Below are 17,087 nucleotides of genomic sequence, written 5' to 3'. Positions count from 1 at the left end.
AATGCCAGGGAAAATCTTTCTAACCACCTCATCTTTTCAGAGCTAAAATGCCATTTTAAAATGGAAATCAAGAGCCTGACACCAATTTCCCTTACACCATGGTACCTTTATTGGCTTCAGTGCAGTTATTCCTGACTTACAACAATGCAAGTGAGCTCATATTCAAGCACAATAAAACAGAAGGCAGATGAAATTCAGAGTCAGTACAGCAGCTTTGGCATCCAACAATGGGTGAAATCCTGGCCCCACTGAAGTGAATGGCCAAAGTCCCATCGACTTTAGTGGGGCCAGGATTCTACCCAAAATGTACTGACACAAAAGGACATCTAGCTGATGCATGAACTTTGTAAAATACAAACAAGAGATGTTTGTTACTAGGATATTTGTCAAAATCATCATAGACCTGTTCATACAACTCATGATCCAGATCCTCAGTGGACATAGCTTAACTCAATTCAGTGGCACTCTTCCCATCTACACAACATGAAGATTCTCACAAACAGCGTGGAAATTCAAAAATTGGAAAATATCAACTAGTTTTAAAGGAGGCTGAAAACAAAACAAATTGTTTGAAAAAAAAAGTGAAAAATTCCTCCTCCTCTTCATCAGATTTTGAAAACTCAATGAAAAAACGTCACCCAAAATTTGAAATTTGGAAAAGTAGGACCAGCTTTACTTCTAATGGCCTTCAGACCTCAGCTCCATTGAGAAGAGGAGTGGGAAACTATCACCAGGGATATGTACAATAAGACCCCTACACTGCAAGACATCTGTATAAAGAATCCCCCAAATTCATTCTATAAAACCAACCTTACATTAGGATTCAAGAAGCAAAATAAAGAGCAGTTATTTAACCATCAATGGTATCACACGGTATAAACAATACTAGATGCTCTAAACACTGATATTCTTGGCCAAATGCAGAAGGATAAAGAAACTTCCACCTACCTGGCATTATCTCCAGGTGGATGCATTCCTTTGAGTTGCCTTGCAGCTGCTGGAAGGATTAGCTGATCGCAGTCCATCCTGTTTTCTATGTCTCTGTTTTACCAAGTTAAAGTGACTCTTGTAAGCCTCAGTGGCCCTGGTTCTCCGCTCATAGCAGGTAAATCACTGAAGTCTATCCAGCTACCCTACTGTAAAGGTGGTCTATGTGAGAGGAGAATCAGACCCATTGTTTGTAATGGTAAATCTCTGGTGATTCATTTTTGTATCATCATCAGCAAAGAGGCTGCAGATCCAGAAGGGGTTATAGCAACAAACTAGGGAACTCCCCCTTTGGAATTTCTGCAGAGGATTTCTTCTTATTTTCTAGTCTTCTTGACCTTGCTCATAGTTCAACAACTGATATTGTTCAGAGTAAGACACAACAATTCCATTAAAACCTGGGCCTGCCTTCTTAGTGGGAAACACAAGCTATACTGTGGGAGACCTTCATTTTGTAGGCAATTGCAATGTAAATACCAGTATGGCCCTTAAAAATAAGGAGAGATGGGATGCAAGCTTATTAGGCTGAGATTTTACTCTCAAGCAGAGCCCTAGGCAAGAGATGGAGCATGTGCAGCAGCACCACCTGAAGGAGCCTCAGAAGGGATTTTGCCTCAGACACACCCCTCTGAGGGACAGTGCCTCTGTATTAGCAGCCCTTTGCCATACTTGTTCTCTAGCATCCAGCAGGTGCATATGGGTGGAGGCGGAGCCATGGTTCTGCATACTCGCAGCCCTACTCACTTGCTCATGGGAGGAAGAAGTCTTCTGTTGCACTGAGGTGCCAAATGCAAAATCCAGGTAACCTTGACCAACGCAAAGGTGGGGAGGGGGGAATCTTTCCTCCTCACTACAGTCGCTTTAGGGCTAGTCACAACCTAGCCTTTAGTTAGCCACACAACGGAGAGGCTAGCCAATAAAATATCTGGGTGCACAAAGTTCAGGGATTTGACTCTACTTAAGATAGGACCCTCCAAGGTATTTAGGCACCTAGCCCCCATTGATTTCAGCAAGGCTGGCCCTAGACCAAATGGCATCCCAGGTGAGGAACGTCTTCAGTTCCCCCCGCCACACAACAACACACACACAATTGCACAATAAAACAAGTTTCACAGCATCACAGCTGGGCTCTCACTTCACTTCGTTTCATTCTTATATCTCATTGACCTGACTGGTGACACCTCACCCCTTATACACCTGCGAGGGCCAGGCTGACAACATTCTAGAAGGTTCAAGGAAAAGGTAGTTCTCAAAGTCTGGAAGGTTCCATGAGATTGTACAAAAGGTCCACATTCTAGGAGGCTAGTGAAAAATGAATCCACATACAGAATACCTGAAACATTTTACTACAAACCTTCTATTTTTTCCTTTTGACACCCCGAGTCTGTCACCCTCCATGCCCAGCACTCAGGGCAGTCATCTGGGTCACCTGCCCCTAAATACAGCCCTGGATTTCAGTTAGAGTTAGGTACCTAAATACTTTTGAGAATCTGGGCCATAGGAGCCTAAATCACATAAGCATTTTGAAAATTTTACCCCAAGTCTTGAGTTTGAAGGTGGCCACTGAGAGTGTTTGAAATGGATATTCCATTAACACTATGTTATATGCACTCGCAATACATGCTTAATTTTTGCAAATATATTTTTTTCCTCATATCACCTTAAAAAGGCCAACTGACGACTGCAGGATGAGGACGCTTTTCAAGTAAGAGACAAACATTTATCTTCATCATTGACTTAGTGTGCTGGGTTTAGATGCCACCATGCTGTAGGGAAAGATTGCTGGCATTTCTATTAGATAAAATCCCATCATTCCGGGGGTTTAGCACTCAGGCATTTCCCAAATTACATAAGGCTGAATCTTGATTTCAATTAGAAAAGCCAAATTTTCTTTAGCTAAGGAGTGACAAAGGGTGGGAGAGGAAAAGGAAATAACAAAGGCAGGAAATAGATACTAGTGGGGATTGGGACTTTTCTGAGCTGAAGCCTGGGCTAAAATACAATAACTTGCTCTTTTAAATAATTTCTTCAGGCAGTTTCTGCAAAATCTAGAAGAAACTCTAGTTAACAGCATTTAAAGGGTGTTAGTTTCAAGAGCATTCCTGTGTTAGCCTATCTTTGCTCCCAACAAAGTCAATTTCAGTGGAAGTTAGAGAAATGTTCAGTTCTTTCAAAAATGCCACCCAAAATGTCTGACTGTTTAAGAACCTGGTCCAGCCAGGTGCTAGATGCCTGCAGCTCTCATTTACTTCAGCTACAGAGAGGGAGCTAAATGTTATTGTCCCTGTTTTACAGATCTGAGAGTGAAATGCAGAGTTTGAAATGACCTGCCCCAATGAGCAGGGCCTAACTTACTCAAAATGCAGACCCCCGATGCCCAGTCTTCCACTCAATCCACGTGACGGTGCTGTCTCTGTGTAGTGATAGATGAACAGAGTAATATTTCAGATCTGATACATATTCAGTGCTGGAAAGCTAAGCTCAGTGCAAACTCCCTTTCCCCCGCAACAAGGATCTGATCCTTCAAAGTGGCTATTGCCCGCCGCTCCTATAGTCATAGCTATAGACCCCATTGTAGTCAATGGCAGTGGAGGGCAATTAGTCCCTTCTCTTCCTGTTTACATAGCACTATCCTTATTATGAGGGCTTAAGGAGTAGTAGGTGACAGCTTGTGCTTTTAGTGATCATTTCAACGAAAAAGACAAAACAGGGTAATGTGTAAGGGAAAGAACCCCAGTTCCAGCTAACATGGAACTAGCAATAAAGCTGCTCTCATCAGGATGCCCTAAAATAACAAACCACAACAGTCCTGTGACTTCTGTCTGGCTGCAGCTTTTCACACGCAGCAGCAACATACCATGCATTTCATAACAAGAGAGAGAGCGATCAGGCCATTGTGTAATGCACACCAACGGAATGAGTGTAAGGAGATGGGGTTGAAAGGAACTAGAGTGTAATAGGGCTTGGGAAATGCTGAGGGAAGAACTGGGTGATGGAAGAGAAGGCTGTGTGTCAGGGAGGCCAAGAGCAAGCAAAAAGTGGGAGTGAGCTAGGAAGATGGGCACTTTTGTTTTATAGCCTCCATCTCATCCTGGCTAGGATCATGCTGGCAAAAAAATGTGGTGTATTGTGTTAAAATTGCAACCTTCCCTTTAAATCCTAAGGGATTTCCTTGTCCTGCCCAAAGCCAGCCTACAACAAAGTAGGGTGGGTTGTGCCTCTCTGTTTTGGGGAGGAGGGTCTTGTGTTAGCATTCTGAGTTCTCAGAAATATAGTAGCATTATGCTGTAATCTTCCAGCAAGGGTATTTTATGTTTGTCTCTAGTTTCTGCATATGCCATGAACATAACAAAAAAGAGTGAAGTGCTGGCACCAGTTACCATGTGCATGGATAGCCCCCCCACCACAACCCCAACATTTAAAAGGAATTTGCCATTCAAGCAAAGTTAAAAAAAAGTTTGGGGAACTTCCTTCTCCACAACTCAGTTGGTGTCACAGAAAGGGACCATGCAATGGCGACACTATGATCCTAGTATCATTACTAGAGGTTTTGTAAAGGTACCATAGGTACCATTCAATGAACAAGAAAAACACACCACTCACAGTGCTGCAGGCTGGGAACATGCTGCATGCTAAACAACAGAGAGTGGAGAAAATACACTCACTGAACAGGACGTCATGGGGGTTGGAGCTTGGGTCCTACCCATAATACTCTGAGTAAATCAGTTAACCCCTTGATGGCCAGAGAGGCCAAGAACATTTTTTCCCCATGACCTTTAAACACAAATTTCATTCGGGGGCTAATTTGACACCTGCCCAATTTGTACTTTGGAGGGCTTTGTTTGTTCATTTGAGCAAACGTGGGTTTTGAAAGAAAAGTTTGGAAATTGCACAGCTTCATCTGCCGCCATGTGAAATTCACCCACATGGACTTTTGTAGTTTTCACACAAGAGCAGGAGTCTTTTCAGGTGGAAGCCATAACTGTTGAGCAAACACTGTGAAATCTTTACATGAAACAGGAACAAAATGTGGAACCCTCAAATTCTAAAGTTTATTCTGACTCTGCTACCAATATGCTGCGTGGCCCTGAGTGAGTCACATCACTTTCTATGTCACTGTTTTCCCTCCCACCCTTTGTCTGCGTTCTTTATTTAGACTAAGCTCGTTGGGTCAGGGATTGTCCCTTACTATGTGTGTATACAGTGCCTAGTACAATGGATCTCCCATCTTAGTTGCTAGAGGCTACTGAAATAACTAGTGATTATGATCATCTTCATACCCTTGAGTAGGACCAGTGCAGGAGATCAATATATACCTGATTATTTTTCTTATTAATAAAAAAATTGAATAAATTAATAATGACAATATATAATTGTTACCGCTAACCCTAAAGTAGCATGGTGAAAAAGCGGTACTTTATTCCCATCCCTTTACACCTTTTTAAATAGGAGACTCAGGCCCCATAAAAATAAAGTTGATGCATTTGTTACAGTTGTGGGCCAGATCCTTGGCTGAGGCAAAGCAGCATCGCTCCATTGACTTGAAAGAATGGAGCTACACTGATTTGCACCAGCTGAGGCTCTAGGGCTTTGTTTGAAAGGGCCCCCCCATTGATTTCCTCTATGGTCATCTAAAATCTGGTTAAAAATAAACTAAAAAAAGAGTCTGGTGTCACTTTAGGAATAAAGTATTTTTTTAAAAAAGTATATTTAAATCCTGTGTTTTCACCTGACAGTCTTTCTTCTTGGTGCTTTCACTTTTGGGATATGTAATAGTGGAAGGATCACTTAAAGGCCAGGCAGACTACAAAGCCATTTATTCCAAAGCCAGCATTTTACTAACAAAAGGAACACATGAAACCCCCATATAAATGGTGGGGAGCATTTTCTTAAAATCAATCACCCTCTATTATTTGGTTTAAGCCAAAATCTCATTGTATACGTCTTCCTCCAGAGGCTGATTTCTGCCAGGTAGAAAATTACGTTTCCTTTACTTTTCTTCCCTATACAATCTTTCACCATCTCGGCACAGTCATTCGGTGTGAGAAAGCGACTTCCTGTCTCAATAAACAAATGCACACAAGGCTTTTCTGGCCACATAATGGGGTCTTTTTTTTTTTTTAATTTTATACAAAAATCATTCCACACTTAACACATCAATGAAGCCACTTAAGCTCTACTGCATCTGAATTAAAGGGGGAATTGTGTGATCAAAGAGTGTGAGAGAACCACACATGGAGTTGTTCAGACATTTTACTTTTGTTACATTTGATACATAACAAACCCAATAAATGTGCTTATCATAGTAGCCAGTTTCATTATCTCATACGCTTCTGTTTAAGAGCATTTCCTTAATACATCTCCTCTTTCTATGATTTACATAGTCATTTTTTTCTGTACATGCTATTTGGGGTTAAAAAAACAAAGAAGAAAAAAGTATGGGCATACGTAGGGGAAAATGACTTCTCTGGGCTTTTCATTCAATACTTCAGCTGAGCTATGGGTTTATAGGCACAATAAGCACAGTAACCTCAGCAAGCGTGATGCTATACAAGAATTCTAGGGTGGGGAAAGTTCAAACTGTCTTGTGAAACCGCCAATAATTAATTGGCATGATTAGAGGCAACTTTTGGCACTGTTCACCTCCTTATTAACCAAAAATGGGCAGATGAAGATTTCACATTTTCTTGATGCTTATTATACCAGTGTACCACTCTTACAGGCAACGGATTGACATCAGCATAACTTAGATCAGAACCTAGCCCCTTTTTAGTTTGATATACAAGTGACCAATTCTCCCTGCCACCACAGCTGTTGTATGGTTTGAGTTTCAGAATTGCTTAGTAACTTTGACTTTAACTGGTCAGTGGGTCTGATCTCACAGGTGCTCCAGCTAGATGTTCACAAAGGGCCCTTACTCCACCCTTAGACAAAACTTCAACTGACTTCATTGGACATTTTACCTGCCTAACAACTGAGTGCCTGCCTGATCCTGTTAGTCATATGAGAAGACCCTATTTATGCAAATAACACCAACAGGATTCCTGCTGAAACTGTGTGTGGCAACAGGGGCGGTGCCTTTAAGGGCTGAGCTTCCCCAGACAGTGTGGCTGAGGTGCTGTGAAGCTATTATTGTGGTACTTAGCCAGCTAGAACCAGACACAGAATGAACACTGAACTGTGGGTGCTCAGAATCTCTTGGGATTTGGCCTATAATGAACAATAAATCTAAAACCTTCCCAAGCCCTTCAGGGTAAATTCTCTCTCAATAAATCACATGTGCTTTGAATAGCACTTGTTAATTAACAGGTATTTTTAAAGGCAAAATAAAAAAAAATGTGAAATCAGTGTTTTTCTAGACATGCAAGAGGTGAGCTCTGATCCTGCATTAATTGCAATCAATAGGGACGTTGCCATGAGCGCAGAATTTCTTTTGAGAAATCTGTTTATTCCACAGAATGTCCCCTTTTTCTTGAAGTGGAAGGAAAAGTTATTCTGCCTTGAGGGGTGGGCAATGTCAAAATCCATCTGTGCTGTAACTATTCTGCTGTTGTACTTGCGTGTGGCAGGAGCAGTGGAGAAAGCATACCTGTAATCCAGGAGAAAGGTATTTATTGTTCCATCTATTTTCCATTGTAAAATATCAAGCGTTTGTAATAAGCTCTGGGTTTTGTTTGTTTGTTTGTTTTTTTTGCTTGGGACACTGATTTGATAGTGGCTTTTAATTCTCATTCACAAAATCTGAACTTGACCATGGGCCAAGTCCCGATGTCCTTGCTCAGACTAAAATTCCACTGAAATCAATGGGAGATTGCAATTAAGTATGACACAGCCTTGACTGCAACAACACTTCACATGGAAGGATTCCTGCAGCCATGCACTGGAGATAAATGAGGCTTATGTTGGTACATGAATCCCATCCCTCTTCCTGCAGATAACGATAAGTGCTTTAAGGCAGGAACTGTCTTTTACTTATGTCTATATTGTGCATATTGCAAGGGGGCTGTAATCTGTAGATGCTACTTTAATATAAATAAAATTTAAATGGCTAAGCCCAAAAATAAGACCAAGGAGATTTGTGAAGATAAACAAAACATAGTTTTATTATTTATATTTCAATAATACAAAAAAATCTTGCAAAACAATTAACTTCTGATGTTACAGAAACATACATCTATATTGCAAGAATATCCAATACTCTGATCATAAGATGGGCCTCAACTTGGTCTCCTATTTAGCATCAGCAGTAGTGCAAGCACAAATAATTGTGGACTCTAGTCCTTGGAGGTAATTCTGTAGATACATTTTATAGTCCCTAGATGTCTAATTATCTGATACCATAGACTGCCAGCTCTCTTGATCTTATCATGAGTCTGACAATATTTGGTGTTTTTCTTGAAATCCAGCTCCTGGAATCATGTAATTATGTGACAATCTCAGCTTTTATTTTTTAAAAAAAGTTCCTAGCCCTTATGGTTGCAGAGTAAAGGTTGAACATGTGACCCAACTGTAACCTAAATATTCTAAAACAGTAAGGCAAATAAAGCAAATCCAAAATGTATATTTTAAAAAAAATCTCGTGACTTAAGATAATCTCTCAATTTTGGAGGCCTGAGGTTGGCAATAATGCATAGACATCTAAGTTGTACAAAGTGCACCTGCAGGTATCTGTGAGGGCAAATGTACAGGAGCAAAATCAGTAGCCCACTATGTCCTCAAAATTAAAACTGCAGATAGGACGAAACAAGGGCATTTACAACAGCAGTTATGGCTACTCTTTCTTTGGGTTGCATAGAGAAACATTTATCGATAATAGAACTGGTCAAAAAACATACCAAACTTTAGTTGACTTTTTTTCCAGATTTTTTTTCATTTAACTCCAAAATTGCAACAAAAATCAAACGTCAGAAAATTTACAGCAGTTGAAGGCTAAGATTTTAAAGTAAGCCTAGTTAGACACTCAGCTCCCATTGGCACCTAACTCCCGAAGGCAATTCTGAAAAATCCCACTCCTAGTCAAGTATCAGAGGGTAGCCGTGTTAGTCTGGATCTGTAAAAGCAGCAAAGAATCCTGTGGCACCTTATAGACTAACACGTTTTGGAGCATGAGCTTTCATGGGTGAATACCCGCTGACGAAGTGGGTATTCACCCACGAAAGCTCATGCTCCAAAACGTGCCACAGGATTCTTTGCTACTCCTAGTCAAGAAGATTTTAAAATAATGCAGAGGTGCTTAATGTAGTCATGTTGAAACAAACAAAAAGAGTATAGAAGGCCTTTTCATTCTCTTGGCTGTTCACTTGTGAAGCCTCCAAGTTCTGTCTCTTGTGTCGCTTTTTAAGTAGGAACTTTTTAAACTAAGAATATGAAGCGTGGTAGTCCAGCAACCATTAGGGGTTCTAACCAGCTGCCTCTTCTGATCACACATCTTCTTTTGGGGAGCTAATGGAGTCCTTCTAGGAGGAATCAGATACAGGCTTTAAACACAACAATACAGTGAGAACAGGAATTTGAGGAAAAGATGGAGATGCTCTGAAATCCAGTTGGAATAGCTGCCAAAATGATTTGATGATGATGATCATGAAACAAAACGGTACTTAGTGTTTAACATGTTAGACTGATACCTATAAAACAGAGAGAGAGAGAGAGAGAGAGAGACCACAACAACCCACTCTGGTGCCTCATTAAAATTTTGCAGATATTTTGTCTGGAAATAGTTTTTCATCTAATTATTAAACTGATTCCTGACCCACGACATTTGGATCTGGCTCCAAACTGCAATGCAAACTTTCCAAACATTTGAGGATGTTTAAATGTGGTGGATTGGTTTGCCCCAATATAAAAACAGGGTCCAGTTAATTGTAAATGTTTGAGCATGAATTCAACTGAGCCTTGCACCCATCTGTGAGGAATGGTAAAGCAGCAAAAAAAACAAACAAACCCCATTTTATGCATGTATAAACTTTTAAGGCTCAGGTCAAAAATTTCACACCATCCATTAATCTGTGTGCCTTAATTTTTGTTATTAAATTTTAAGGGATTTTAAGGGATTTGACTCCAAGGTGTCACAATGAGTCACTGACTGACATTGGAATATGCATCCCATTGTATTTCTCAGTGTTTGATGAAATGATAAATACAGACATACATTTATTTATTCAATTTAAACAAGGGGCCCCGCTCTGATGCTGGACAATTTTGGGAAAAAAATAACCCACAGGACTTTGGAACACAAGCCTTGCCATACCCAGTCAAACCAATAGTCCATCTCCTGCCATTAGCACTGGCCAACACCAGTTGCTTCAGAGGGAGGAGCAAGAGACTGCCATAATGGAATACCCTTCCCTTAGGGGATGTGTTTTCCTAATGCCAAGCATGCAGGGATTGGTTTAGGGCCTCATGGTTGCAGCATTTAAAACCATTACATATTTGTAGCCCATTTTATTTTATTTAATGGAGAAACATCCACTAAGAATATCCATTCCAGGCCCTAGCCACCTTCCTTTGCCAAAAATTATGATGAGGTAAAATTAGTGGATTTGTAATTCATCTCAAACCCAACCGTGACCAAATAGAAAATAAACAGCACCATCTCTCCTCGCTACCATCCTGCTCAGCTCCCTCCTCCCTTCCCAAAGCTAGGGAGAATCAAGGAGCTTTGCATTGGATTAGGGGTATTTTGAACCAAAGAGTTCCCAATTCAAAGGACCTCACAGAATGCCCTACTAGCAGTTCCCTCTTTGTTAAACCAAGGGCCTGTGCTGACCTCAGCTGCGGAGCATTGCATGTGGGGGAGAGCTGGTCTCTCATCTAGGCTGGGCCTATGTCATTAAAGACTGTGTAGGTCAAAACTAAAGCTTTAAACTCTTCGGTAGCTGTGGAGGTTCTTATTATTCATATAATGCATAACCCTTTTGGAATGCTGTTGATCTTTTGTCTCCAGTGATGTCTTGGGGCAATGAGTTCCACAGATTAATTATGCATGGTGTGAAAAAGCCTCTCCTAGATTTTAACTGAGTTCACCCACCAACAAAATATACACTCATCCCACAAATGCCCTCCTCAAGCAGAAGTCTGAGGTGTGTGGGTTTTTTGTATTTTTTAAGGCTATCATTTCAAGCCTGAAGTTCAATGAACTCAGGCTCTGGTGGATCAGGATTGGAAGTGAGTTGAGGAACTTACACTGACAATGTCCTCCATGGTGGCTGAGGTCAGCGGGGCCATTTTTGCTGACAGTTCCTGGGTTAGTATAGCTAGGGTACCATCAGCAAAAGTGTCCCAGCTGACCTCAGCCACCATGGACAGCCTATAGGAATAGGGTCCCTCAAGCATTCAGGACCCAGCTAAATACCCAGAGAAAGTACTTTGATTTGGAGTAATTATGTAGCCAGTGCTGTCTTTAGGGAACTGGAATGAGATGTGCTCTCTGACTAACACCAGCAAACAAGTGGACAGCCACATTCTGCATGAGCTGTGGCTGCTTAGTGGTCTTCAAAGTTAACCCCATGCAGAGCCATCAGTGCTATCCAGTCTTCAGGTCACCAAGGCCTGGTATGCATGTCAGAGAGAAATGGCCACATTCCCCTTACAAAAGGAAAGCTAATTCTGGCCACTAATGCAACCTAAGAACCTAGGAGCTATTTGGGATTCAAAACCAGCCCTACATTTACAACTCTTTTGGCCGAACGGGGCTGGTAGGCTACTTATTCAGTGGTAGAGGAGAGATCATTTCTACAATGCCCTTTGCTGCAGATACCCTCCTAAGCCTGCCTGCTTCATCTCTGCCTTGTCTCCACCCAGCTTGTGCTCATATTAAAAAAATATTTCATTTTATTAAAGTGCTTTGACATCCGGTTAGATTGGAAATGCTATGTGAATCTGAAATATTATTAATGGGCCAAATTCCGAAGTCCTTCCTGCAGCAAAATTCAATGGATCAATTCTTAAGACCCTGATTGTGAAAACACTTAATTGAGATAAATTGTACTATACTCAGATCAAAATTCTGACACCCTTAACTCACATGACATTTTAATTTCAGACATGCTCCAGGGCACCACTATCACCTCCCATCTCCTTTGAACTTCAGATAAGCTCACATCATGCTATAGTGTTTTAAGTTTACTAAAAGCAGTCTTCAAATTTTCACTACAGCCGGGGGAGGGGGGAAATAAATAAATAAACTCACCCTAACTATTATGCAGAAAGAAAACAAACCAAAAAGTTTTTGGTTTTCAAGAGGTGTTTTATTGTGCTGACAGCGGCGGCTGGATTCAGTAAAACTCCATCTGACTCTCATCCAGTGCAACCTCCGCTCCATCCTCGAAACAGCTTTCCTCACCTGCAAAGTCAATTTTTAGAGGCTTGCGAGGGCTTGCATGGGATCGCCACACTGCCAGAACAGGACCAGCTTTTTATTGAATCAGACCCTTATAAAGCATATCTCCAACTGGAACTGTTTTCAGAGATCAAGGCTGACTTCAAGGCTGGAAGAAGGGCCATATGTGCTCTCAAAGCTTGGCTTCGGAGAATCAACCATCTCCCATATGCCAGAGTTCAAATAAAACTAAAGTGGCTGCCACAGCATTGGATGGTAGGTAGATTCTCTGGCCTGGGTTACGCAGGAGGTGAGACTAGATAATCATAGTGGTCCCTGCTGGCCTTAAAAACATCTGTGAATCTATGAACATTACCAGCTGCACAGTTAGGATAACTTTTCTGTAGACATATCAAAATGTAGGGTTAAAAATACTCAGTAACATAGCTAAGAGCACTGGACTTGGACTCAGCTCTGTCACCGGTCTGCTGTTTGTTCTTCACCAAAGCACTTTACCTCTTTGTGCCTCCGTTTCTCCATCTGTTAAATAGGGATAATGGCACTGACCTTCTTTGTAAAGTGCTTTGAGATCTATGGATGAAAAGTGCTATAACAGAGCTAGGTATTGACTTAAATGGAATTTTTCCCCAAGCGTGGCAGAAGTTGATCAACAGATACATAAATACTTGAGCAAAATAAATAAATAGTCTAAAGCAGTGATGGATAAAGGCTAGTTTTTGAGTGGGTTAATTATTTCTTTGTTAATGCCCAATAGCCTCCTCCTCCTCCTGAAAGTGCTTTTATAGCTGGTATTTTGGCTGCCACTCTGTCTAATAGCATAGACACACAGACAATAAAAAAATCTATTTCTTTCTTAACAGATAACTCTTGTGTCTTGTTACAGACTTTTCAGGCTGTAAACCAGTTTGAATCGCTAATTTAAGGATAGCTAACTTGCACTGTGCAGGGCTGTATAAACATTCCAAATTCTAATTTTTCTTAAAGACATATGTGGACATTTTAAAAGGATTTAAGGAGCCATTTTGCAATTAAGAAGATCTAGATTTAGGATTTTTCTCTTCTCCCCAAAGTTTATCACGTAATATTAATATGCAGATAAAATATTTTCAGTGCCTGTATGTATTTATGAGGTCTTAAGGGAAAACAGAATTCCTCTAGCCAAAAGGAAGGCTGGAAAAACCTGTAAGGATAAGACTGACTGCTAGAACATCAAATCCATGACAGAATTCATTCATATGCTGCAATTTCTGTGAAAGTGCTGTGGTGTTGGTTTTCACTGTATCTGCTAGTTTAATTGTTTCTGCCTGTTCATTTCTTTGTCCGTTGAAACCACTAGCCTAAGGGAGATTTAAAAATCAAAAGGTTGGGCTGAAGTCGAACAGGAAATGAACACTGGTGTTGTGGCAATATTAAAGTAAAAAGTTCAGAAGTGGCTCTAGGAACTAACCATTTAAGTGCATCTCTTTCTCTCTGCCTTTCTTTGTTTTGGGGCTGCAAATAAATTTGAGATCCATGTCAAGAAGTGTCCTAGGTTTGTAAATCTGATATGGTAAGAATTTGTCCTCTGGAGAATTTCCCAGAGAAAATGCACTGCGCACCTCTCTAATGAAAAGATCCGCATGTGATTTTGTGCAATCACAACTGTGTATTTTTCCTTTGTATCCCTTACCCATGTGGGAGCTGGTGTAGGGAAAAGGCTTTAATATCAAAAGAGAGCAGCAGGCATATTTCTTTTCTGGTGGGGAGCAGAATGTGATCTTCAAAAGCTCATGGCACCTCAGACCTGAAGGCTGATTATAACACTTCTCGAAAATAAACAGAGCTCACAGTAGAATCTGTGCAAGGATTTTTTTTTTAAGTGCACTCTATCTTTCTCCTTCACTATCTCTCTTTCCTCTTTTTTCTGATCTCTGGGACAAAAGATTCAACAATCAGAGATTCAAAACTCAAGCAAAGAGGGTACGTACTTAAAATACCACATGGCCAATAAAAGTATTTTACAACATATCTCACCTTTAACAAGCAAATTGACCAATGTAAGGGAACACTCTGGTTCAAAATCCTTTTTAAAAATAGCAAACCTTATTACAGATATTTAACCCACCATACAGTTACTAGGAAAATAGACTTAAAAATAATAATTCTAGGAGTTTCAACATATAAGTGCATTCAGTGACAAAAAAGGTATTAGGTTACATATTTCAGGAATTAATCTGGGTTAATTCAAATGGCAAAGATGAGGTAGGCAAAACAACACGTAATTACAATTTCCTGCCTTTGAAGAACAATGAATTTGGGACTGGTCCAACTTCAGAAAGGGTGATTACAGATTTTATGCTCAGAGCAATCCCCACCTTCACATATATTATACATAAACACATGCACACACATTTTCTTTCTAAGCTCCTATATTCCACAGGCATCACACACTTGAAGAATTAAATCAATTAAAGATAAAATTCAATTATGTAGCCTGCTCATTATTTTTGAAGTATTAGAAGGAGAGAAAGAAGGCTAACCAACACAAGGCATAATTAAGCAGAAAAGCTGCATTTGTGTGGTCACTCAGAGAATTCAACATGCAAAACCGGTATCATTAACCATTTCCTTTTATATTCTGCATCAGGGTTGAGGGGGAGACTTGAAAGAATGAAGTAAGACAGATCTATGAAATTTACTTAAATATATTTTTTAAGAGGAAAGATCTATTTAGTAAGTATTGACAATCACCACTGTGTATAATAAGCCATGTTAAATATAACATGTAACTAAACAGGCTTTGAAGGCCTTTTACATACTTGGAAGAAAAGAAAACAGTTTTTTTTTCTTTTTTTTTTAATGCTGCAGACTGCAAGCATTTTGGTCTATCTCTGTCAAGTGCAATTCTTTCTTGATGAATGACAAGGTACGATAATAGGCTGCCGTTGCTGTGGCAACCAGACAGCAGAGCTGTGTGCCTTGAATTTTGTCATCTGAAAATGAAACCAGAAGCAAAAGAAAAGCTGAGAATGTAGCCAACAGATTAACTCACATGGGGGGGGCGGGGGTACAAGGGAGGGAAGAGAAGTGTGTGTGTTGAAGGGGGGGAGAAAAACTGGGGTGGGAGGGGGTTAGCTTACAAGCAATTAAAATTACAGTAATGTGTTGTATCTGTCTGTCTTGTAATTTCAGATGCCATTTGCCAAGAGGTTTTATCTTTGTCTTCACTGAATCTCTGTTTCAGAAAATTTCAAGGAGCTTCAAAAATACATTTAATGTACAGAATTCAGGAATCTATGGAGTTTTAAAATGGGTGGTGGAATTCTGCTCCCTGCCCCATATATATATTTTCCTCTTTTCCAAGCCTCATGAGAACACCAGAAGCCTTAGCATACTGAGGGACTGAAGGTGGGGATCCTGGAGTGCCAGTATGGATCTATGGAGTCCATGCAGCAGAGCCATGTCCAACCTGGACAAGGTAGATTGGCCCAGGGTAAACTGGGGAAAGAGAAGAGGTGGTTGGGGCCCACTGCTGCATAGATCCACCAGTCATGGCTGAAGGAGCAAAGGAGGCTACTGCTGGTGTAGCGTTCCTTCAGTGTCACTGCTTGGAGCTGGAGATTCCTCCACCTTAGCCTCTGTAGAACTTACCCATGCAGTGGCAGATTTAGAGTTAGTGGGGCCCTGTGCGCCACTTCATTTTCGGGGTTCTCCCCTCAGGACCCAGCCAAGAAAAAGAACATTCTTTATCCCCCCCCCGCCATGTTTTTCATTTTTTTCTCCTTCCTCCTCCTCCTATTTTTTAAGTAATGGGAAGTAAATGAAAATAAAGTGAGGTACCCTGATTGGGGCAAGGGGTTGGGGTGCAGAAGAGGGTACAAGAGCAGGATCTGGGAGGGAGTTTGGGTGCTGAGTGCGGGCTCTGAGCTGGGGCAGGGGTGTGGAAGGGGATGAGGACTCTGGGAGGAAGTTTGGGTGTGGGATGCAGGCTCTGGGCTGGGGCAGGGGATTGGGATGTGGGAAGCGGACAGGGAGGTGGCATGGCTCCCAAAGTGACCAGCACACACATCCCCTCCGGCAGCGGCTCCTGGGGGGGGGGGGGAGGGAAGGGAAACAGGGGGTCTCCACACACTGCTGCCTGCAGGCACCGCTCCCACATCTCCCATTGTCCACAGTTCCTGGCCAATGGTAGCTGCGGAGTCAGTGCTTGGGGTGGTGCGGAGTCAGTGCTTGGGGTGGGGGCAGCATGCAGACACACCCCGTCCCCCATTTCCCCCCCGCAGGGACAAGCCGTCCGCTTCTGGGAGTGAAGCGGTGTGGAGGGAGAGAAGCAGAGCAGGCAGGGAGCTGCCTTAGCCCTGGTACACTGCTGCTCTGCGCGACCCTTGGGGTAAGTAGGTCTCCATACACCTCCTGGGGTGAAGGCAGTGCGCAGAGCCGCTTCCCTGCCCACCAGAGGCATGCAGAGACATGTTAGCAGCCGGCCACTTCCCAGAGTGGTGTGGGGCCACCAGCCATGCCATGCAGGCAGCCTGTCTGCCTGAGCCCTGCTGCGCTGCTAGCCGGGACTCAGGGGCAGGTAGTCAGATATTTCCTTCATTTTGCCCCCCCCCGCCCTTCACCCCCATGATTGGGGGACCTGTGCCACCATACAGTTTGTTTTGTGGTAAATCTGCTCCTGTACCCATGTATTATAATATCTGGGGAGACTGAAGCCCTGATCATGTTAGGCACTGTACATACATGTAGTAAAAGAAGAGAGACAAAAGGTGGGCATAAGGAA

This window comes from Gopherus evgoodei, chromosome 19 (genome assembly GCF_007399415.2).
Source record: "Gopherus evgoodei ecotype Sinaloan lineage chromosome 19, rGopEvg1_v1.p, whole genome shotgun sequence".
NCBI classification, from domain to species: domain Eukaryota; kingdom Metazoa; phylum Chordata; order Testudines; family Testudinidae; genus Gopherus; species Gopherus evgoodei.
This window is presented reverse-complemented; position numbering follows the sequence as displayed.